Source organism: Rana temporaria, chromosome 2 (genome assembly GCF_905171775.1).
Source record: "Rana temporaria chromosome 2, aRanTem1.1, whole genome shotgun sequence".
Classification (NCBI taxonomy): Eukaryota; Metazoa; Chordata; class Amphibia; order Anura; family Ranidae; genus Rana; species Rana temporaria.
In genome coordinates this window covers 422,944,769-422,969,676 of record NC_053490.1, presented here as the reverse complement: position 1 = coordinate 422,969,676, position 24,908 = coordinate 422,944,769, and the positions used below count along the sequence as shown (strand labels likewise).

The following is a 24,908-nucleotide window of genomic DNA, read 5'->3' as shown; positions in this document are numbered from 1 at the left end:
AACGGGCGCAAGGCTTTAATGAATTAGGTGAAGGCCATGCCAAAGAGGCCATACTACCAGACAAGTGGCATTACTGCTTTACTGAATTCCCCTAATTATCTTTGTTAAGTCTCAAGTTACAAAAAACAACAAGTGATATATCAGCGTTAAAAAGGTGATTATTGCAGTTGTAATGCCACTGTAGTGATCATGTGCAACATAATATAATCCGTGATGATACCCAACATCAAGCATACCCTGCGTAAAAAAAAATAATACTGTATATATTCTAAAAACAGGCATTGCTCCTCTGACTAATTATTGGTCATGACCACTATGGGGGGAATGTCCCCCACCAAAGCCAAGGCTTTGCTCTGATCTGTACTTTCTGGTACCCCATTCTAAAGTATAGGCTCTATATTTTTTTTTACAGAAAATCTACTACAGGACGGAGGGCACCCCAAGGCCTCTTGCACACGGGTGTCATAGTTTACTCATGTTTACTCAGGAACTTTTGATGCCCATGTGCAAGGGGCCAAAAACTGTATAAAGACCTGAGTAATGTGGATTCTCCATCACAATATATGGGGAACTGCTAATATGGAAGTAGGTAGCACACTTGGGCTTAAGGGCAAAATTAAAAACCTTCTGGAGTGAGTAAACCCAGCCGTACTCTATACAAGCTGTATATAAAAAAAGAATATTGGGTTTATTTCCTCAGTAACAATATAATTAAATGGAGCTAAAAAAGGGTTGCAAGGAAGATGAATAAAGCTCAACATATTTTGGGTTTACAGATTGGTGTTCTGCAGATGAAAAGCACCAAGTAATAACACATAAGCTTATCACACAATACAAATAATACAGATGCTTAACAATGTTCTACATTAAAATTGGACTTTACATTGTATGATTCTTTTAAACATTTTATAACTGTGATTTTGCTGTTTTTTTGTGATAGAAAATTTTAAACCCTAAAATCAAATACATCCTTTTTTTTTACCTGCTGTTCTTTTGCAGCCAGAAAGAGATAATGTCAGTCTTCTAAATTAATTCTCAGCTCTCAGCGGGCAACACCATGGAGGTAGAGATATCTTGGACAACAAGACTTTTTATAATCCAAGAATATTAATGATTCCAGTCTTTGCTGCCTTTTGCTTTGGCTATTGTTGCAAGATATTTTTGAAGCAGTACACTGGTGTATAGGGGTACACAAATGGTTTCTGTCCCAAGGAGAAAACCACGGGGCATCACATTTATACACTGGAGGACAGTTGGTAAAAGGGTTGATTACATAATGAAATAAGAACAATTCCATTATTTTTTTTTCATACAGCCCAACAATTGGATATCAGTGGGAGACTGTAATCCCCTGTAGAGCAGGAACCCAATTTTGAATTGATACTTAACTTAATATTTTATGATCCTCTTTTGGGTGGTCCATGATTACTAAGGGTTTTGCACAGAGCGGCCCCCGATCCTCCTTTTCTGGGATCCCCCAGCAGCGCTCCTGGCTCCTTCTCTTTCGCAAGTGCCCCCCACAGAGAGGCACTTTCCATGGGGGCACCCGTGAGCGCACTACGGAGTCCTGCTTCTGCGCCCATTGACACAGACAGTAGGACTCAGCCCCGGCACCCGTGTCACTGGATTTGATTGACAGCAGCGGGAGCCAATGGTTCCTGCTGTTATTAATTTTATCCAGTGAAGACCCGAGACAGTGGCTGAAGTTGTTGGGCTCGTCCTTAATGCTGGAATGATTGGGTTTAGGTAAGAAAAAGGGGGGCTCTGGTGGGGCAGCTGCAGCACAGAAGGTGTTTCACCTTAATGCATAGAATGCAATAAGATGAAAAACCTAGAGACTTTATAACTCCTTTAATCATCACCACCAACAATTTTTTTGAATTTAGCATTTTAGTAGGATAGCTGACCCTGCCTGAAAACCCTTTCACGCTGATTCACTTGAAAACTGGCTATAAAACGTTGAGCGTTTTTCAGGCGCTTTTGAGGAGTTAGCAGTGCGCTTTTTTGAAGGTCTTATCTCAAAAAACGTTATATGCACCAAAGATGCTTCTTGCAGGAGTTTTTTCATCTCCTTGCCAGCGCACCGCCCCATTGTGAAAGCATCTATTGATTTTGGGAAGCAGTTTTCGTGAGTATTTTAGGCGCTTTTTTTAAAGCAAAAGCACTGGAAAAGGGATCTTAGAATTAGGCTACTTTCACACTGAAGCGCTTTGCAGGCGCTATAACGCTAAAAATAGTGCCTGCAAAGCGCCTTGAAAAAGCCTCTTCTTTCACTCCAATGTGAAAGCCCAAGGGCTTTTACACTGGAGCGGTGCGCTGGCAGGACGCTCAAAAAAGTCTTGCCAGCCCCATCTTTGAGGCGCTGTAATACACCGCTCCTAAATCCGACAACCAAAATCTACTCCAGATACCCAAAGCCAGATACAAGTCCAAAGGAGAACGAAGATTTGAAATCCAAGGACCTAGACTATGGAACGCTCTACCAACCAGCATCCGGTTGGAGGTGAATCACCTGGCCTTCAGAAAAAAACTCAAAACCCATCTTTTCTGAGGGCAAAAGGACAGTAGGGAACGGATACTAAGCGCCCAGAGGTGATTTAGTTTGCATGTGTTGCGCTATATAAGTTTCTCACTCACTAAAGCGCCCCTGCCCATTGAAATCAATGGGCAGCGCCTCCAAACCGCCGGAAAAGCGCCGCTACCCTTTTTCAGCTGCTAGCAGGGGTTAAACATTTTTACCGCCAACGCCTGCAACGCCCCAGTGTGAAAGTAGCCTTAGGGACACTGCTCCCATAAAGCAAGACTGGCAAAATGAAACAATTATGTAATGTATCCTTTTCTCTACACGTAGAAGAGACAGCTAATACTGAGCCTACCTTGAAGGGAAACTTTGTAAGTACCATTGGGGAACCAGCAACTGCTAAGACCATAAACAATTTGGTCAGGTCTTTGTAACATACAACATAGTGTACAGAGTTTAGGAATTGGAACTATGTAACATGGAGGTCAATTCACAAAAGAATTCTGCATGCAATATGAAAGTCATGTGACAAATTTTGGGGAAATATCATATGAGATAATAAGAAAGTCAATTCATCAAAGTTAATTATCGAATGTGAGGTAAATACCGCAAAAATAAAGAGAAAACGTTGGTCAATTCACTTCATAACAGTGTCAGTAAAAATAAGCTGTCCCTGATGTCCGTGGAAGTAAAATTAAAACAAAAATATGCCCCATTATTTTTAATACCAGCAATAATAACCTCTAGCATTGGTGTCACAATTATAGGGGATTTTGTGCTAAGTGATACAGAGAAAGGGTAAAGTAAAAGGAAAAAAGGGTAGCCAAGAGATGAGTTTTTAAAAGCTAAGGCCTCGTACACACGACAGGTTAAAGCGGGGGTTTACCCCCCAAAAAAAATGTTATATTACATTGAGCTCACTTCAGAGATTGACTGTATACATACCGTAGAATCGCTATTTTCCCCCCCTCTTCCGGGTGGTGAATCCTGCGGGACTGGGCGTTCCTATGCAGCAGGCAAGTGATTGACGTGATGGTAAATCCTGCGGAACTGGGCGTTCCTATCCAGCAGGCAAGTGATTGACGTGATGACGAACACTACCCCCGTCGCATACGGAGCGTCACGAGTTGCCGAAAGAAGCCGAACGGCGAGTTGGCGCGATACGGCGCCTGCGCACCGACGTTCGGCTTCTTTCGGCAACTCGTGACGCTCCGTATGCGACGGGGGTAGTGTTCGTCATCACCGTTATTTGTTTATGTGGAAGTTGTATCTATCAGGTGTTTGAGAAACGTATCCCTCTATCCTCATGACTTTGCATCATTCTGTGCCCACTCTGTCATGGTTGTATCCACTGTATTCCCATGCCTTCGTACTTCACGAGGAGCAATGATAAGAGATGTTGACCTTTTGTCTACAAGGGTACATTTACAAGTGTTAAGACCCGTACACACCATACGAAAATGGGAAGTAACATTTTTTTGTACAACGAACAATCTGCCGATTATTTGATCATTAGTATATATTCAACAGCTGATTCTGAGACTTTTTGAATGACAAAACCTCAAAGTGCATGCTATAACATTTTTAGTGTACGTGAACACAATGTCTGATTTTCATTTTAATTAGTACAGTTTTCGTCCGAAACTTTTATTAACATATTTTTAACTAATGTAAGCGATATTTTGAGATACTGTCAAACGACATTCATCAAGTCTCTGTTGGCATTATCAAATGTACTGATGAGATTTTTTTATATGAACGTTCATTTGAAAATCTTGCATTTGGACAAGTTTGTATATTTGCATTTAAATGGAGTACAGTACTTTTTTTGTTGATCTACCGGTAAGACGCCATGCAGTACATATCAGTGCTGGTTCACACTACAGCGACTTGGGATCCAGATTGTGTCGCCCCAAGTCGCGCGACATGAGAAATTCCATTGAAGTGAATGAGAGCCGTCTTAATGTAAACTACTGAAGTCGCTCTGACTTCAGAAAAGGTTCCTGTACTACTTCAAGGCAACTTGTAGGCAACTTTTACCCATTGATTTCAATGGAAGTTGCATCCAAAGTCGTATCACTGTCGCAACTGAAGCTCCCACAGAGCTGATTATTGTTTGATTGGCCACTGGCAAAGTCGCCTGTCCTGGAGGCAATTTGAAGTCGCGTTGTAAGTCGCTCCAAGTTGCGCTGAAGTCGCCTCGCAAAGTTGCGCTGGAAGTCGTGTTGCCCCTTCGTGAACCGGCATTTAAGGAGACCCAATTTGCCCCAAAACATACTAATGTATCAATAATGCACTGATCCAAACTAGATACAAGTTTGTATAATGTAGGGCTGCAACTAACGATTATTTTCATAATCGATTAGTTGGCCGATTATTGTTTCGATTAATTGACTAATCGGATAATCTTAAAAACAAGTGTGGTGTACAATTTAGTTAATATGTAAATAATAAAAAAAAGGCAATTTATTCTTAAATATTAATATGCAGTGGTAAATATAAATAACCAACTACAGTAATTGTAATTCTATTACCTCCACTTTCTCTGGGTTCAGATGCTGATCTTCCCTGCACAGAGTCTTTAAAGTGATTTTTTTTTTTAAAACAAACTCGTTATACTTACCTGCTCTGTGTAATGATTTTGCACAGAGCAGCCCAGATCCATTACTTCTGGGGTCCCTCACTGATGCTTCTGGCTCCTCCTGCCTTCAGAGTGCCCCAATAGCAAGCTGCAAAGTATAGTATAGAGCGCCCGCTATAGCAAGGTCAAAAAACTTCTGACTTTAGAACCACTCACTTACTGCCCAGGACTACATGTCCCACGAGGCATTGCTCCTCACACTTTCACATTCACAAATTCTCAGGCACTTAGTGACATGTATGGATGGTGTACTGAGCTGTATGTGTGCTGCACTTTATTTGCTGATATGTAAACAAATAATGCATTCTATATGCAGGCCAACTAATCAACTGGCCGATTAATCGATTATGAAAATAGTTGACAACTATTTTCATAATCGATTAGTTGTCGATTAATCGATTAGTTGTTTCGGCCCTACTATAAAGACTTGCCCAGAATTATATCACAGGAGCTGGGAGGATATAACATTTGTTACTGGCCTAGCAGCCAGGGTGCGCAGCATGAAGCAGGATTACCGTAGTTTAGCAGGGTGATGGCCTCTAAATGCTGTCATAACACCTCTGTTATATCCTACATAGTGTCCCTGCTGCACTCCAGCAGACCCATTATTTTCGAAGCATCACACTATGCAAAATAAATGTCAGCTCCGCTTGTGTGTGAATGTGTGTAATCTAATGTTCTATAGCAGTGACAGAAAAGCCTGGCCTAATTTATAAAATAGCTTAGTGGATTCCAGATTTATTTTGTTATAATGTAAAATAATAAGCTCAGCTTGCACAGTTAATTTTCACATTATTTATCATAAAATTATTTAGGAAATGACTAAAGCTTTCCAGTAAACATAACCACTAATAGAGAGTGTGCTTAGATCATGTATATTAATATGTTTTGATGCTTGGTAGCCAGACTTAGCAGGGTTTACACAGTGCCAGTGTACATTAATTCATTCTCTTTATGAACATTCTTTATAGTGATACTAAACACACACTGTTTAATTTACTATTTCTGTATATGGATGATAGCACTGTAATTATTAAGTATAATAAAACAAATCTAAGTACCTTTTTCCTAATCAATGTACAGCTGTCAGACCCCTTAGGCCTCATGCACACTGGCCTTTTTTACAGCTGCTGTTTTTGGCTTCAGATGTTTTTTTCTGCAGTCAATAAATTCCCCAGCATGTTATCCTATGTGTCCAGGAACACATAGGCTGTGATCAGCGTTTTCTATCTGGAAAAAACCCCCAGAACTAGTGGGTTTTAAGAGGAGTTTTTTTAGCTGTAAAAATGCTCTAACTCGGAAAACAAATGACGAAAAGCGGCTATTGAGTGTTTATCTGCGTTTTTGAGCCATAAGCTTTTATGGGAGTATAGTTTTGCCAATAAAAGCTAAAAAAAAAAACTACTAGGTAGAGTGGTGTAAACTTACGGCGGCGTAGCTTAGCGTGTTTAGGCTACGCCGCCATAAGTTAGCTAGGCAAGTACTTGATTAGTACTTGCCTGCTAAGTTACGGCGGCGTAGCCTAAAGCGGGCGGGCATAAGGGCGCCTAATTCAAATGTGTCTAAGGGGGCGTGTTTTATGTTAATGGGGCTTGACCTTACGTTTTTGACTTTTTTCTCGAACTGCGCATGCGCCGGGCGCCTACATTTCCCAGTGTGCATTGCGGCTAAGTACGCCGCACGGGCCTATTGATTTCGACGTGGACGTAAACGACAAAAATCCCTATTCACGGACGACTTACGCAAACAACGTAAAAATTTCGAATTTCGAAGCGGGAACGGCGGCCATACTTTAACATTACTATTCCATCTATTAGATGGAATAACTTTAGGCCTGATAATGCCTTACGGAAACGGCGTAAATGTACTGCGTCGGCCGGGCGTACGTTCGTGAATCGGCGTATCTAGTGATTTACATATTCTACGCCGACCGCAATGGAAGCGCCACCTAGCGGCCAGCCTCAATATTGCAACCTAAGATAGGACGGCACAAGCCGTCCTATCTTAGATATGTTTAAGCGTATCTCTGTTTGAGAATACACTTAAACATAAGTCGGCGTAGATTCTGAGTTAGGTCGGCTTATCTACTGATAAGCCGGCCTAACTCTTTCTGAATCTACCTATACAGCTGTAAAAACGCTAAAATAACGCTGAGAAACACTACTACAAAAATACTGAAAAACTCGCTACAGCTTTCTACATCTAAAGTTATTGGCTTTTTTTTATAATGTCCAGTGTGCATGAGGCCTTATGCCTCGTACACACGACCGTTTTTCATGACGTGAAATTTTTTTTTTTTTTAATGTCATTAAAAACGATTGTGTGTGGGCTACAGAGCATGTTTCATGACGTGAAAGAAAGCCTACACACAATGTGAAAAACAACGTGAAAAAAATAACAACATGGAAAAAACATGCATGCTCAGAAGCAAGTTATGAGACTGGAGCGCTCGTTCTGGTAAAACTAGCATTCGTAATGGAGATAGCACATTCGTCACGCTGTAACAGACTGAAAAGCACGAAGACTGAAAAGCGCAAATTGTCTCTCACCAAACTTTTACTAACACGAAATCAGCAAAAACAGCCCCAAGGGTGGCGCCATCCGAATGGTACTTCCCCTTTATAGTGCCGTCGTACGTGTTGTACGTCACCGCGCTTTGGTCAAGCATTTTTTTTTCATGATTGTGTGTAGGCAAGGCAGGCTTGACAAGAATCGGGTTGAAAAAAAATCTTTTTTTCTAGACCATTAAAAATGGTCGTGTTTACGCGGCATTATACTTACCTTTTTTAACGTGTTTGTTTCTTTGGCAGGCCCCGCTATTTAACCTGCTGTTGCCTTCATGACTATCTGCTAGACCCTTGCTGTCGGGACTAAGTGCAAGGACTGAGACTCCACCTCCCTCATAACAGACCCATTTACCCACTACCTGGAGCTTTTACCTGTGGTCTTATGCTGCTGTGTGAATTGTCTAGTGAATACACTTTGCTAGATTTCCAGGATTGCTACTGCCCTAGAAACGGCGATTCTCGCTTCCCTTTGAGTCCTTGCAAAATCGTATTCGTAGGCAATCCACACAAACGCAAGAGGACACCAAAGTCATTAAAGCGGTGTTCCAGCCGCATTTATTTTTTTAAGAAACTGACTGACTTTTAATAAGGACACTTACTTGTCCTAGGTGCCCACGATGTTGGCCCCCAGAGGCCGATCCGTCGATCGTGGCAGGTCCTGGCACCGCCATCCTCACTAAGGGAAACGGGGAGTGGAGCCTGGCGGCTTCACTGCCCGTTTCCTACTGCACAAGCGCGAGTCGCGCTGCGTTTTCTGAATGGGCGGCTGTTCTCTGGGATACTCACGGTTCCCAGAAGACACTGCGCTCCATTCCCCAGCAGACAACGTGAGCACGGCGAGGAAGAAGACCTGCCGTGGACTAGGTAGAGTCACATTAGGAAGATCTGCCTAGCAACTACAATTTATGGTAAGTAAAACAAAAACATTTCTACATTTTTATATATTTTTATGGAGCGTTTTTATGATTTTTTTTTTTTAGTGTGGACCTCCGCTTTAAAATGACGCTTTGGGTTTTTAAGGCTTCCCATTTAATACCAACCGTGGAAGTTGTTGCTGTTTCTCCCAATGCTGCTCTGGGGCATAACCCACGACTTTGTGAATTGTATTCCCAGGAGGATGGTTGTTCTGGGCCAGATATGGTGTTAAAACTGTTGGACAACTATATCAAGGGGGTCTTTTAAATCCTTCGCAGATTTTCAACGCTATAACAATACACCTGCCACCTCATATTTTCTATGCCTTCAGATTTGTCATACGTCAGCTGCTCAATTCGGACTTGCTAATGTGTCATTCCACATTTCCAGGCATGAGCAGATGCTTTCATAATCAGACCATTCTAAACTTATTTCCACCTATTATAATTCCCTGGTACACACCGCTACCAAGCGCCTTGAGTGAACTGTATCAGATTGGCGAAGGGATATGCCCAGGGCTGGACTGGGACAAAAATTTGGCCCTGGACTTTATCCAGACCTGCCCACTTTAATTTAATAAAATGCTGCCCCCACCCCCCTGGAAAATCACGCCCACCAAAAGGCCCCTACATCCATTATTGTATATCATGAGAGGGTGAGAGAGAGGGGAATGAGAGAGAGAGAGGAAGGGTTGAGGGAAAGGGGGTGAGAGGGGGTGGGTGAGAGAGGGGGGTGAGTGTAAAAGAGAGGGGGTGAGTGTAGGACCCCTTTTTACACTGAGGCGTTTTTTAGGCGCTTTTGGGCTAAAAATAGCGCCTCTAAAGCGACTGAAAAACGCTTCCGCTGCAGTCCCAGTGTAAAAAGCCTGAGTGCTTTCACACTGGTGCGCTGCCAGGGCGTTAGAAAAAGTCCTCCAAGCAGCATCTCTGTTTTAAAAAACGGCCCACTGAGCCATCGGCCCACCGGGAAACTCCCTGTAGTCCCTATGGCCAGTCCATCCCAGGATATGCCTGATCTCACTGCTTTTTTGCCGCCACACGCAAAGTGCCACCCTAAGCCTGGGCCTTGTCGGCCTAGGCCAAGACACAGTACTGCTCTCTAGTAAAATTAATTTCTTGAAATACAGTGCAGGACACCGGTCCGTGCTCTGTCCTCTATGATCTCCCTATTGCTAGCTACAAAACTGAGGCTTGCTGGGACTTGGAGGGGTTAATTCAGGGAATGGCCTTGCCTTTCTAAATTGCTAGTGTGCAATCACCTAAAGGTAGCTGCCTGTAACCCATGCTTGTGGCTAAGATCTTGTGTTCTATACTGTACCTCAAGAAATGGATTTTACTGGTAAAATCATGGGGCCAGATTCACATAGAATTGCGGCCGTGTAACGTAACCCGTTTACGTTACACCGCCGCAAGTTTTCAGTGTTAGTGCACGATCGACAAAGCACTTACCTGTAAACTTGCGGGTACCATTTAAATTAGGCGCATGCTCCGTTCGCAATTTTCCTGACGTGCTTTGCCCGAAATTACGGCGGCGGAACGTATTTGTGAATCGCGACGTGCGTAACGTACTTACGCCGGGAAAAACAAAAAATTCAAAAGCGACGCGGGAACGACGGGCATACTTTAACATGGTGGAGTAATTTTACACCATGTTAAAGTACCCCTAATTTTGCGACGGGAAACTAAGACTGGAAAAACCTGCGTGGATTGCCGCAACTGCTAATTTGCATACCCGACGCTGGAATGCGACGCAAACTCCACCCAGCGGCGGCCGAGGTACTGCATCCTAAGATCCGACGGTGTAAGTCAATTACACCTGTGGGATCTTAGGGCTATCTATGCGGAACTGATTCTATGAATCAGCCGCATAGATAAAACAACAGATACGACGGTGTATCAGGAGATACGCCGTCGTATCTGTTCTGTGAATCTGGCCCAAGATTTCTATTTTTTTATTTTCTGTCTGCATTGCACCTTCAGGTTATGCCAGGTTGGACAATTTTAGGATTTTTAAGAAAAGTGATTTCTATAACTAATAAAGTTTCAGTTGGTCTTTGCATTTCGGGAGAAGACAAATTGGCTTCTGCTCTATTTAGCCCTAGAGTGTTTGTGTAATACTGTTATAGTATTGAAATGTTCTGTAAGTTTTACTGAAACAGTTACTGATGTCAATATTACAAACAAGGGGCTAGATTCAGATAGATTCGTCTATCTTTATGCCCGGCATAACGTATCTCAGATACGTTACGCTGCCGTAATTTAGGGCGCAAGTTCTGTATTCAGAAAGAACTTGCGCCCTTAGTTACGGCGGCGTAACGTATCTGTGTCGGCGTAAGCCCGCTTAATTCAAATGTGGATGATGTGGGCGTGTTTTATGTATATTAACTGTGACCCCGCGTATTTGACGTTTTTTATGAATGGCGCATGCGCCGTTCGTGAAAAAATCCCAGTGCGCATGCTCGAAAATCCGCCGCAAAACGTCATTGCTTTCGACGTGAGCGTAAATTACGTACATCCCTATTCGCGAACGACTTACGCAAACGACGTAAAATTTTCAAAACTCGACGCGGGAACGACGGCCATACTTAACATAGGATACGCCTCATATAGCAGGGGTAACTATACGCCGAAAAAAGCCTAACGTAAAAAAATGCGCAGGACGTAGTTTCTGAATCGGCGTATCTAGCTCATTTGCATATTCCTCGCTTAACTATACGGAAGCGCCACCTAGCGGCCAGCGTAAATATGCAGCCTAAGATACGACGGTGTAAAACACTTACGCCGGTCGTATCTTGGGGAAATCTATGCGTAACTTATTCTATGAATCAGGCGCATAGATACGACCGGCCGGACTCAGAGATACGACGGCGTATCTGGAGATACGCCGGCGTATCTCCTCTCTGAATCTAGCCCAAGATATTTAAATCAACGCTTTACAGACTAGCAGTAACAATTTCCTAATGTTATGGTACTCATGAGTCATCTGCTCTCTGTGGCATTCCAGAAGGGAAACAAATGTCCTGTTTACACTACAAATACTTATACATGCTGACAGCTCATTTGATATCTGTTAGGAACCTGGCTCATTAGTATAAATATTCACTTTCAAAAGGTGATCTATCGTTAGTACTTGAGTTCACAGCACTATGCTGTAAGCAATCAGTAGGTCTCTGAGCGTAGCTTGAAGCATCTTGTTTGTATGTCACATTCAAGTCTAAGACCCCGAGGCAAAAAGATGGAGCAAAGAACATAAGTCGGCTCAGCCTTAGATAATGGTGCACATCACACTGAGTTTTATGGTAATAAGTATGCAGATAATGTGTATGATCAGAGCATATTGAGCTTAAAGTGGATGTAAACCGTCACATATACCCAGTGAAGTGAACAGCCTCAGATGATACACAGGGATGAAACAAATCTCCCTACATAAGTTTTACATGTATATCTGCTGTCTTCGGGCCATATTCCCGCAGATTTCCGGCGGGCGTTGCGTAAGCCATTTACACTACGCCGCCCCAACCTACAGGAGCAAGTGCTGTATTCCCCAAACACTTGCTCCGTAGTTTGGGACGGCGTAGTGTAAAAGGCTCGGCGTATCCCCCCGTATTTCAAAGGGGGCGGCTTATATTTAAATTAAGCGCGCCCCCGTTTCGATCGAACTGCGCATGCGCCGGGCTAAAAATAGCCCAGTGCGCATGATCCAGTTCTCGGCGGAAAACATCAATGACGCCGACGCGTGCGTCATTGACGTAAAGTCGTATTCAAGAACGACTTAGTAAAACGACGTACCCGACGGGAAAAGGCGACGCGGACCCGACTCCATACTTAACATGGCATACGTGGGACTGGCGTAAGGTTACCCCTCATATAGCAGGGGTAACCTTACGCAAACTACGTTAGCGACGGTTACACCGCGATTTCGTTCGGGAATCGGCGTATCAGGCTCATTTGCATAAACAAATGAGACCTAGCGGCCGGCGGCAAATTACATTTAGGATCCGACAGTGTAAGTGCCTAAATCCGGCGTATCTTGTTTTGTGAATACAAAATAATGATACGCCGGCGGGAAATTCGATTTACGCTGGTGTATCAGTAGATACACCGGCGTAACTTGTTTGAGAATATGGCCCTCCATCTTTATATATTCTCTAAAAAGTGCACATCGTGTTACAAATTTTCTCTTCCTGTTCAGCACTGGGAGTGGATTCTTGACATTCAGCTAAGACAGCTGATTGGAGGAAAGGCACACCCCCCCTCCACATAGGCAGAGACTTGCAGAGCTGTGCTGTGACAAGTCAAATTCTCCGCTAATCTATTTATAGCGACCTCCCACAACACAAATTTCAGGCTGGTTTTATCTTGGTTAACGGAGAACTTGTCAGAAGTTATCAGGCTGATAATAGAGCAACAAAACGGCTCAAAGACATGGGACTCTGGAGTTTGGAGAGAGATAAAAAAACACTACAGATATACGTGCTTAGGTCAAATTTCATGAATCAGGTTTACAATTCACTTTAAACAAGTACATATTTTCTAAGGCAATAAGAACATAATAATGGTGTAGTAACACAATTTGTAGAAATCATACTTCTGAATTAAACTGGAAAATGATTACTATAAATTGCCTCACAAGTTTAATGCTTTTCCTCTTGAAATGCTCATAGTATGCTAGTTTATCCGAATTGATGTGTTCATACCAGATGTTCATTACTTATTGTGAATAAGTGAAGATGCGGGGGAGGTGATCAAACAAGGGTCTATTTTTAATTAATATGAAAAAAAACCTTAGAAAGAGAGGGAAAAATAATCTCAGTGAACTGTTAAAGTGACACTAAACCCACACTGTTTAATTTTCATTTACCATTCTATTTCTGTATATGGATGACGGCACTGTAATTATTTTAACAAAAAAAAATCAAAGTACCTTTTTCCAATATACAGCTGTCGCATAACCCAGCTCTCTCCCAGCCTGTCTGCAGGAAAACATAAGCAGGGGAAGCTTTTAGTGCTGCTGGTCACATGTTAAAAAAAAACAGAAAAACAGCCTTTGGAATACAGAATAAAAAATATATAAATAATGTCAATAAACTGTTTTAAATTGTTATACAAGTATAGATTTGATATATAAATTTATTTTTGGGGATAACATGGTGTGGGAGGATTTCTGCCAGTCACAGGCTGTGTCCAAGACTAAGAGGAAGGTAAAGCCACCATCAATCTACATGTATTAACCCATACCAAATGTTTTTAGCTGGGTAGTGGGCATAGATTAGGAGGGAAGGAGTGGGCTGGCATTTACTACTGTGTATACACCATACACCATCCATACACATGCATAACTCTATAGTTACATGGGCTGCTCAGATGTGAGAGGAATTGCTCAGCATAGAAACTCACTGAAAACTGAGCAGGTGCAAAATCCCTAGCTGAATTGGGGACATGAACAGAATTGGAAGAAAAGGAACAGCAGGATCAGCCAGGTTTTTTTCATAATACCAAACACTAATCCCATAGTGAGTATGAACAGCATCCAATACACCATTTATTAATATTTTTTTAGGGTGTGGGTTTAGCGACACTTTAAATGTATATGTGAACCCCTTACCTTGTAAAACAACTTGCTTACATGGCCAATTCTGACACTTCTCTCATATATGTATGTGTGTATGTATGTATGTATATTTTTACTAGAAAATTACTTGGAACCCCAAACATTATAATTTTTTTAGCAGAGGCCCTAGAGGATAAAATAACATTCATTGCAATTTTGTTTATGTGCGCAGCGATTTTTCAAACGCAACTTTTTGGGAAAAAAGTACACTTTTATATTTTATAAAAAAATTGGTTATATATTGTGGGGCAGATCCACAAAGAAATTATGCTGGCGTATCTATTGATACGCCGGCGTAATTTCAAAATTCCCGCGTCGTATCTTTGTTTTGAATCCTCAAAACAAGATACGACGGCATCTCGGCTAGATCCGACAGGCGTACGTCTTCGTACGCCGTCGGATCTAAGATGCAATTTTTCGGCAGCCGCTAGGTGGCGTTCCCGTCGTAATCCGCGTTGAGTATGCAAATGAGCTATTTACGGCGATCCACGAACGTACGTCGGCCCGTCGCTTTTTTTCCCGTCGTTTGCGTTCGGCTTTTTCCGGCGTATAGTTAAAGCTGCTATACTGAAGCGTACTCAATGTTAAGTATGGCCGTCCTTCCCGCGTACAATTTTGAATTTTTTACGTCGTTTGCGTAAGTCGTTTGCGAATAGGAATTTGCGTAGAATGACGTCACGGTCGTAAGCAAATTTGTTGAAGATTCAAACCAAAGCCAAGTAAGTTACAGCGGCGTAGCGTATCTTACATACGCTGCGCCCGGCGCAGATGTATGTGGATCTGCCCCTGTGTTTTGATCTTTTTTAAATTATTAAAGATGATGTTACGTCGATTAAATAGATAGAGTAAATAGATACCCAACATGTCATGCTTTCAAATTGCACGAACTACAGTACTTAAAAATCTTCATAGGCGACGCATTCGTTTTTTTTACAGGTTACTAGTACAACGGAGCTCAGTGACAGGGCCTATTTATGGAGAGATGTGGGGTCAACAAGACCCCAACTCTCTTCTCTACAATGTAATGCATTAGATAAAAAATGTAATTAAACATTGATCTAATGCAGTGGTTCTCAACTCCTGTCCTCAGGACCCACTAACAGGCCACATTTTAGGTATTACCTTGGGGAGATGCAGACTAGAAAACTGCAATCACTAAGCAACAAATTATATCACCTGTGATGTATTTCAGTTATCTTGCAAACCTGGCCTGTTAGTGGGTCGTGAGGACAAGAGTTGAGAAGCACTGATCTAATGCTTTTAAAAAAAAGGGCATATTTACATTGGGCCGGAACCAAACGAGACGTCATGACGTTGCTTCGGTCCTTCTAGTCCACAGAGATGAGCGGAGGCAATCTCTCCTCCGCTCATCTCTGTGGACAGCAGCCACAACCCGCTGGATCGTTTTTGGGCTTCCCTATCCACCAGGTATGCCGAAAACCACGGGGAAGTGGCAGGAGGGGGGACCTCTCTTGCCGCTTCTAAAAGTGATCCAGCAGCAAATCTGCCGCTTGGAACTCTTTTATCAGTTAGAGAATTTCCGGCTGAAAAAAACAACCAGGGTTTTGGCATATTGCTGCAGCCATAATGCCGGTATTACATCTTCTACCGAGGTTGTCTTTTGACTATGGCCCAGGAAGGAGGTGGTTAAAATAGAAGTGCAAGGCAAAACGTGTGTGTGTGTGTGTGTGTGTGTTATAAATACTTATTTTTTTCCCAGAAGTGATTTATCCCTGTTCTCAGCTGCATAAGAGGCACGGAGAGGTGTGGGTAAAGGGGTGTCAGGAGGAGGCAGGCAAACAGTTATACAATGATCTCCACTGTGCGGGGATGTCAGCCCAAGTCTTGACCACTGAAGGACAGGCAGGCTATTCTCCCAACACAGCCAAAAAATTACCATGCTGGGTTGGATGTGTTTCTTTGCCAAGTATGGTCAATAAAAAGAGAACAAGTTTTAACACAAGTATATGATACAACAGGCATATATCAAGAATATGAAAATGTTGGGGTAACAAATACTTTATAAATGTAGAACTTCCGCTCAATTTACCTGTAGTAATTTATGTGTACAAATCGTGTACTCTGAGTTCTGGACTCAAATATTCACATTTTTGGAGGCAGGTTACAGGGGATCCAAGACCTCAGAGGTCAGCCTGCTTGGTTTGCTGGAGGCCTATAAAACCTTTAATGGCTTAAAAATGTATTCTGATTTTTACTTTTTTAAAAAAAATTTTGATTGGAAGGGTACATCTCCACTTATGTTTACTCAGAATGTAGAGCTTATCTATGATCTGCTACCTAAATATAAATTGATATATAAAAGCATGTCCCCCAAATTTTTTGAAGGTTTGGCAACCTTGGACTGATGCACTTGGCTATCCAACATTGGAAATGTACTTCCACCCCCTCCTCCCTCTAACCCTGTGACCTTCTAGATAGATACTGTATTTATTGGCGTATAACACTCACTTTTTTACCCTGAAAATGGAGGGTAAACTGTGCATGTGTGTTATACGCAGGGGGCCGTGGAAAGTTTTTTTCCTGACACTTCACTCTAATGCCTAGTACACACGAGAGGATTTATCCGCGGAAACGGTCCTCCGGACCGGTTCCGCGGATAAATCCTCTGGCGGATTTTGATCTCCTGGTTGTACTAACCAGGAGATCAAAATCCCCGCGGATTTCCGTCCGCGGTGACGCGTCGCGCCGTTGCCGCGATGATGACGCGGCGACGTACGCGACGCTGTGATATAAGGACTTCCACGCATGCGTCGAATCATTACGACGCATGCGGGGGATGGATTCGGACGGATTGATCCGGTGAGTCTGTACAGACCAGCGGATCAATCCGTTGGAATGGATTCCAGCGGATAGATTTCTTAGCATGTTAGGAAATTTTTATCCGCTGGAAATCCATCCCCGGGGACAAAAATCCGCGGAAACAGATCCGCTGGATTGTACACACCAGGGGATCTATCAGCTGAAACCGGTCAGCGGATCAATTTCAGCGGATCGATCCTCTCGTGTGTACGGGGTCTAAGGCCTCGTACACACGACCGAACATGTCTGCTGAAACTGGTCCGTCGGTTTCCGCGGACATATTCGGTCGTCTGTACGGCCGACCGGACAATTTTCCGGCGGATCGGACAGGTTTCCAGCGGACAAATGTTTCTTAGCATGCTAAGAAACATGTCCGCTGGAAGCCTGTCCGTCGGACATGTTCGGTCGTCTGTACGACTCACCGGACATGTCCGCTCGGCCGAAAGCCCTCGCATCCGCAGAAGCATTGACCTTCCAGGGTCGCGCACGACGCCGCGTCATCGTCGCGGCGACAGCGCGGCCACGTCACCGCGTTCGCTGTCCGCGGGAAATTTGGTCTGATGGTGTGTACAGCCATCAGACCAAAATCCGTCATCGGACATGTCCCGTCGTGTGTACGAGGCCTTAAAGTTAGGGTGCGTGTTATACACCGATAAATACAGTAATTGCATTCTCCAATTTTTGGATATATGTTTGCTTGTGTGTATTTGAAAGGGGGGGGTAATTTTTATTTATTTTTTTATTGCTAATGTATATTTGAGACACCTAGGGAGAAGGTGTAGGAATTCCCAGAGGGGAGATAGCGCTTTTTTAGCTTAGAAATTATGTTGTGTATGTCGTCTATTTCAAAGTATTTTGTAAGCACGACTGCGTATGTGCAATTTGGTTTGTTACCGTATTGTGAAATACGTAAGCACCTTTTAAAAAAATTATTGCAGACATTTTTTTTTACAAAGGGTAATACTGTAATTGTGTTTGGAATAACTTTGTGTTATCCTCAATATTCTGATTGTGCAGACTGGAAGTTATAAAGGCAAATCTCTGTTCACTTATTGCTCTTACTCAGCGCTGACAATAACCCGAAGCATACAATTCACTTAAATGGAAATAACCTGTCTGAGGATAGTGAATGTTAAGTGGGTTTTCATTAGAGTCATAATCCCGCTACAGAGAGTAATGTTATTGATGACAGATACCATTCTTAAATCATGCCTGGGTTTTCAGACCTTAGTGATGATGGATTTTTTTCTACATAAAATTCAGCAGCAGCAAAAGACTTGAAATCATAATGTGCCACATAATTCTTTAACAAGCTTTAACATGGTACCTTCAGATTCAGTGATGAAACTCTGAAGCTGGTAGTCGGTGCCAAGACAAGGTCACCCAATACCTGGGGTAAGGATGTTCGGCTGCACGCCCTGATCCTCAACCCCCAACCTTAATCCCCCCCCCCCCCCGTGTGACAGATTGTCTTCTGCAGTTGGAAACCCTCTTCTAGATGTCACTGCCCAGCTCCAGGAGCACCACTCAGGTTTTAGGTAGACCCTGAATTGCAGTTGGACCTTCTTTCTATGTTTTCTGTGCCTTTTCTTTCCGTCCCTTCCCCCACTCCATCCCCTCATCCCAGCCCTGCTTGTAGTGTGCTAGTGTTCCGAAGGTAAGAAAATGAAAACAATGTCCCGCATGCCCTGACCCCTATCCTCTGTCTCAACTGTACGCTAAGGTGACCAATTTTGGCAAATTGTAAACTAGTTTATGAGCATATTTTTCTCAAATGATATATGCAGCATATGTGGTATGTGTTTATGGAATGATTGTATGATGCATACGTTATTTCTCACATTTCCTCCATAAATAAAGATTTAAAAAAAAAATACTTCGATTTTTTGAGATATGACTACCAAATGTTATGATGATAAGATAGAGAAAAAACAGAGTTCACTGCATAAAGAATGCAGGCCTCACCAGTGCCCAGCAGTGCAGCCTCACCAGTGCCCAGCAGTGCAGCCTCACCAGTGCCCAGCAGTGCAGCCTTGCCTGTGCCCAGAATGCAGCCCATTACGTGTTCCCCCGGAATGCAGCCCATTACGTGTGCCCCCGGAATGCAGCCCATTACGTGTGCCCCCGGAATGCAGCCCATTACGTGTGCCCCCGGAATGCAGCCCATTACGTGTGCCCCCGGAATGCAGCCCATTACGTGTGCCCCCGGAATGCAGCCCATTACGTGTGCCCCCGGAATGCAGCCCATTACGTGTGCCCTCGGAATGCAGCCCATTACGTGTGCCCCCGGAATGCAGCCCATTACGTGTGCCCCCGGAATGCAGCCCATTACGTGTGCCCCCGGAATGCAGCCCATTACGTGTGCCCCGGGAATGCAGCCCATTACGTGTGCCCCCGGAATGCAGCCCATTACGTGTGCCCCCGGAATGCAGCCCATTACGTGTGCCCCCGGAATGCAGCCCATTACGTGTGCCCCCGGAATGCAGCCCATTACGTGTGCCCCCGGAATGAAGCCCATTACGTGTGCCCCCGGAATGCAGCCCATTACGTGTGCCCAGGAATGCAGCCATTACGTGTGCCCCGGAATGCAGCCCATTACGTGTGCCCCCGGAATGCAGCCCATTGCGTGTGCCCAGGAATGCAGCCATTACATGTGCCCAGAAATACAGCCTCACCTGTTCAGTATTGTTAGTCCCCCCCCCCCCCCAGTACCTGGTCTGGGCAGCTTCTTCTACCTGGGGCCTGGGTGCAGTTCTTCTCCTGCAGGTGGTTCCTCCTGGAGCCTGGAGCCGGGGACCAGCTGAGCACCGCTGGTACATCTGGTCCTCTCCCTTCCTCCTGGGCACCACTGAGCTGAGAAACTGGGACTGGAGGAAACTGGAGGGGGGGTGAGATAATGCGGGCGGGGACTCCCAAATCCTGTCGACGAATAAGCTAATCCCCCACAGTGCAGCTATTTTGAAAACAAATGTCACCGGGTCCCCTGTGTTCAGTGGGGGCCGGGGGACAGTAAGCGGACTATTTCTTCATTTTGGTGTGTAGGTGGATTAATCCGCCACAGCGCTGCCAGCCGCAGTGTATTCATATTGAAAAGGCCGGGCTTCAACGCTGTAGCGCGCTGCGGCAGGTTAATCCACCTAAACCCTGAAAATGAAGTATTAGTCCAGTTACTGTACCCCAGCCCCCACTAAACACAGGGGGCCGGAGACATTTGTTTTAATAATGGCTTATTGGTGGACAGGATTTGGGAGTCCATGCCCGCTCTACCTCTGGGCCCCCCTGCTGAGATGACAGATGAAGTCTTTATACTGACTTGTCAAGCCTTCATATCATTGAACAGTTGGAATCTGGATGTAAGGCCTGATTCACCTATGCATTTTTAGTGTTTTTTGTATTTTTTAGATTTGTACTACAGTCCATTTACTGTAACATGGTTTCCTATGAAACACGTTCTGTAGTGCAAATCTGTAAAATGCAAAAATGCACTAAAAATGCATAGGTGAAATTAAACGGTAATCCAAAATCTACCCATCTACAAGCTAACAAGCACGTGTTTGCAGTGTAAGGAAGACAATGGAAGGTTTCTTCATGTTCCCTGGCGTTGTTCTAAAATAAGTCTCTTCTAGGCTTGGTAATTTGAATAATCACACTTACCATCTTGACCTCCCTTTGCTTCGCGGGGATCTGTCAATAAAGGACATACATATATTGCCTCCTTGTTCTTTTCACCACTTTCATTAAAATTTTAAAAACAACCTTCTACTTCAACAGCGCTTTGCTGGATTAAGGCATTAAATAGACTGTGAGGGTTGGAGGAATTTTATCTGTTCTCTGCAGGAAAACGATGAACACTCACATAATACTTCATTTGATTGGCAGGAATATCAGAGCATGCCTGGCTATAACAATCCAAATTGAAATTCAGTAAAAGCTCGAGAAACTCAATTCAAACCAACAAATTGGGAGGAAGATGATCCCCCAGCCATATACTGAATGACATAGCCTCTTGTTTTTAGCTTTAGAGCATGGTTTTCGTGCGGGTTACCTGCGGTTTCTCATACTCTTCCATCAGATTGCAAATTTTGGTGCATTTTCTGAAGGCACACCAAAGTTGCGGCATGCAGGACTTTTGGTGCATGTTAAGAAAATGCACCAAAACGTGCAATCCAATAGACGTCTATTGGAGACTGTGGGTAACCAACACGAAAACTGCGGGTACACTGCGGTGTACCTGCACTAAGGCTTAACCACAGCATGGCAGTGTGAAAGCACACTTATGCCTCGTACACATGACCAGTTTTCCAAATTGGAAAATTGCCATGACAGTTTTGGCTGGGAAAACTGGCCGTGTGTATGCTCCATGGAGGTTTTTCTAACAGGAAAACCGCCGAGAATCTGCGGGAAATCTGCGGGAAAAGTGAGAACATGTTCCCGGCAGTCTTTTTCCCGGCAGTTTTCCTATGGGAAACACTGCGGTGGAGCATACACACCCGTGGTTTCCCGGCCAAAGCTCTCATGGCAGTTTTCCTGCCAGGAAAACCGGCCGTGTGTAGGGGGAAAAAGCTGCCGAGCCGGTTCTCGGCTTTCCCCTCGGGTTTCGCGGCGGTAAAAAGTCAGCCGGGAAACCCGATCGTGTGTTGGGGGCATTATAGGGAATTCCCTCTGGCTCAGAGAGCTTCCTTTTAGCTTCACATTTTATTGGGTATATCACCCAGTGTTAAAACATTCATTATTTCAGTTCCTGCACATTTCTTTAGAACATCTAAAAGGAAATAATACAAAAAATTAAGCATTACATTACATTACATAAGATGACAAGGTGACTGAGTTATGCTCAGATCTGCCTTATAAGGCCTTGTACACACGACCAAACATGTCTGCTGAAACTGGTCTGCGGACCAGTTTCAGCAGACATGTTCGGTCATGTGTACGGCCAACCGGACAGGTTTCCAGCAGACATTTGTCCAGCCGACCGTTTTGCAGCGGACAAATGTTTCTTGGCATGCTAAGAAACATGTCCGCTGGAAGCCTGTCCGTCGGACATGTTTGGTCGTCTGTACAGACTCACCGTACATGTCCGATCGGCTGCTGGCGGCCTCCGGCGTAAGCCCGCGTAATTCAAAGGGGCGTGTGCCATTTAAATTAGGCGCGCTCCCGCGCCGGACCTACTGCGCATGCTGCCTTTTGAATTTCCTGCCGTGCTTTGCGCGAAGTGACGTCATTTTTTCGAAAAGGCGACGTGCGTAGCGTACTTCCGTATTCCCGGACGTCTTATGCAAGAAGGAAAAATGTTTACATTTTGACGCGGGAACGACGCCCATACTTTATACAGCACATACGTGTGCTGTGTAAAGTTAGGGCACCAAAAACGACGACTAACTTTGCGACGGGAAACTAGACTAGCAGCGACGTAGCGAACGCGGAAAACCGTTGTGGATCGCCGTAACTCCTAATTTGCATACCCGACGCTGGTTTACGACGCAAACTCCCCCCAGCGGCGGCCGCGGTATTGCATCCTAAGATCCGACAGTGTAAAACAATTACACCTGTCGGATCTAAGGGCTATCTATGCGTAACTGGTTCTATGAACCAGTCGCATAGATACTCTGAGAGATACGACGGAGTATCTGAGATGTGAATCTGGGCCCCTGTGTCCGTTTAAACCCATTTTCTCAGAGACAGGAACTCTCACCATCACACTATGTAGTGAAATAACATTACAGGGTATCTCCAGCTTACAACCAAACCTCAATGCAATTTTTAATTTTTAATTGGACAATTATGTGGCAAATTCGTTTTTTTGTTGATAAATTTAAAGTTATGGACTTGGGGGCCAAACATGAAGCATCATACATTGTAGGAGGACAGCTGGGGGAGTCGATGTTCCCTCTCCTTTTTTGCCTGTCCATAAAGAGGACCTGTCACCTTTATTTCTTATTACAAGGGGTGTTTACATTCCTTGTACTAGAAATAAAAGTAAAAAAATTTAAATTAAAGAGACCGTGTCAAAATAAGAAATAACCTAAAAAAAAATGAAACCGCCCATCCCTCTGTGCTCGTGCGCAGAAGCGAACACACATACGTAAGTCGCGTACGCATATGTACATGGTGTTCACACCACACATGTGAGATATTGCCGCAAACATTAGAGTGAGAGCAATAGTTCTAGTGCTGTACCCCCTCTATAACTCTAAACAGGTAAACTGTAAAGGCGTTTAAAGTGTCGCCTATGGAGGTTTTTAAGTACCGTAGTTGTCGTTATTCTACGAGAGTGCACAATTTTAAAGCTTGACATGTTGGGTATCTATTTACACGGCATAACATCTTTCATATTTTACCAAAAAAAAATATATATAGTGCTTTGTTTTATTAAATTCATAAAATGTATTTTCCCCCCAAAAAAGTTGCGTTTGAAAAAATCACTGCACAAACACTATGTGACATAAAAAATTGCAATGATTGGCATTTTATTCCCCAGGGTCTCTGCTAAAAAAAATAAAAAATAAATACCGATTTAAACTTGTTACCAAAAAATGCCAGAAAAGGCCTGATCTTCAAGTGGTTAAGTATGCATCTGGAGAGGAGCCAAAAAAGGACAAGAGCCCTTTAATATTTGCATTTATTATATTGTAAAACTTTGATGGTACTGTATGTGGGCATCCATGTGTCTGTTGAACCCTGTTTCCTGCGTTTCAGTATTGCACCTGATATTGTAAGCCAGCTTTTTGGGCTTTTGTGTACTGTGACAGTGCAGGAGTCAGTCCTGGTAAAAGTAACACTAAGGCCCAGATTCACATAGATTCGCCTATCTTTAGGCGGGCGTAGCGCATCTCGGATACACTACGCCGCCGTAACTTAGAGCGGCAGGTCCCGTATTCCCAAAGAACTTGCACTTTAAAGCGGTGGTTCACCCTCCTTAACATGATTATAGCATTAAATTCGGCATCGTAGCGCGAGCTACAGTATGCCGGTCTTAAATTTTTAATCCCCGTACTCACTGTGCTATGGATCATTGAAGATTCCGACTCCCGCGGGGAATGGGCGTGCCTATGGAGAGGGAGGATGATTGACGGCTGGCTCTGGCACGTCACGCTCCCCGAAGACAGCCGGAGTAGGTCTCGGCTCTTCACGGCGCCTGCGCACAGGCTATGCGCAGGCGCCGTGAAGAGCCAAGCCTATTTCGGCTATTTCCGGAGAAGCGTGACGTGCCAGGGCCGGCCGTCAATCACCTTCTCTCACCATAGGAACGCCCATTCCCCGGAATCTTCAATGATCCATAGCACAGTTAGTACGGGGATTAAAAATTTAAGACCGGCATACTGTAGCTCGCGCTACGATGCCGAATGTAATGGTAGTAAAAAAAAATTTTTTTTTTTTTTAATAGGGTGAACCCCCGCTTTAAGTTACGCCGGCGTAGTGTAACTGGGTCGGCGTAAGCCCGCCTAATTCAAATGTGGAAGTGGTGGGCGTGTTTTATGGAAATTAATCGTGACCCCACGTAATCGACGCTTTAAACTAACGGCGCATGTGCCGTCCGTGGACGTATCACAGCGTGCATGCTTCAAATTACGCAGCAAAGACTCAATGCTTTCGAAGGTGAACGCAACTTACGCACAGCCCCATTCACGGACGACTTACGCAAACGACGTAAAACGTGAAGCGTAAATATGCAACTTAGATACGACGGCGTAATATACTTACGCTGGTCGGATCTAAGACAAATCAATGCGTAACTGATTCTAAGAATCAGGCGCATAGATAAGATGCCTCACACTCAGAGTTACGACGGCGTAGCTGGAGATACGCCGGCGTAACTCCTTTGAGAATCTGGGCC

General features: G+C 44.0%; 1 protein-coding gene across 1 annotated transcript in view; it reads left to right on the top strand.

Annotated features, from left to right (window-relative positions):
• SH3KBP1 (SH3 domain containing kinase binding protein 1) overlaps positions 1-24,908 on the top strand; it is a 513,710-nt gene that overhangs the window by 218,702 nt on the left and 270,100 nt on the right.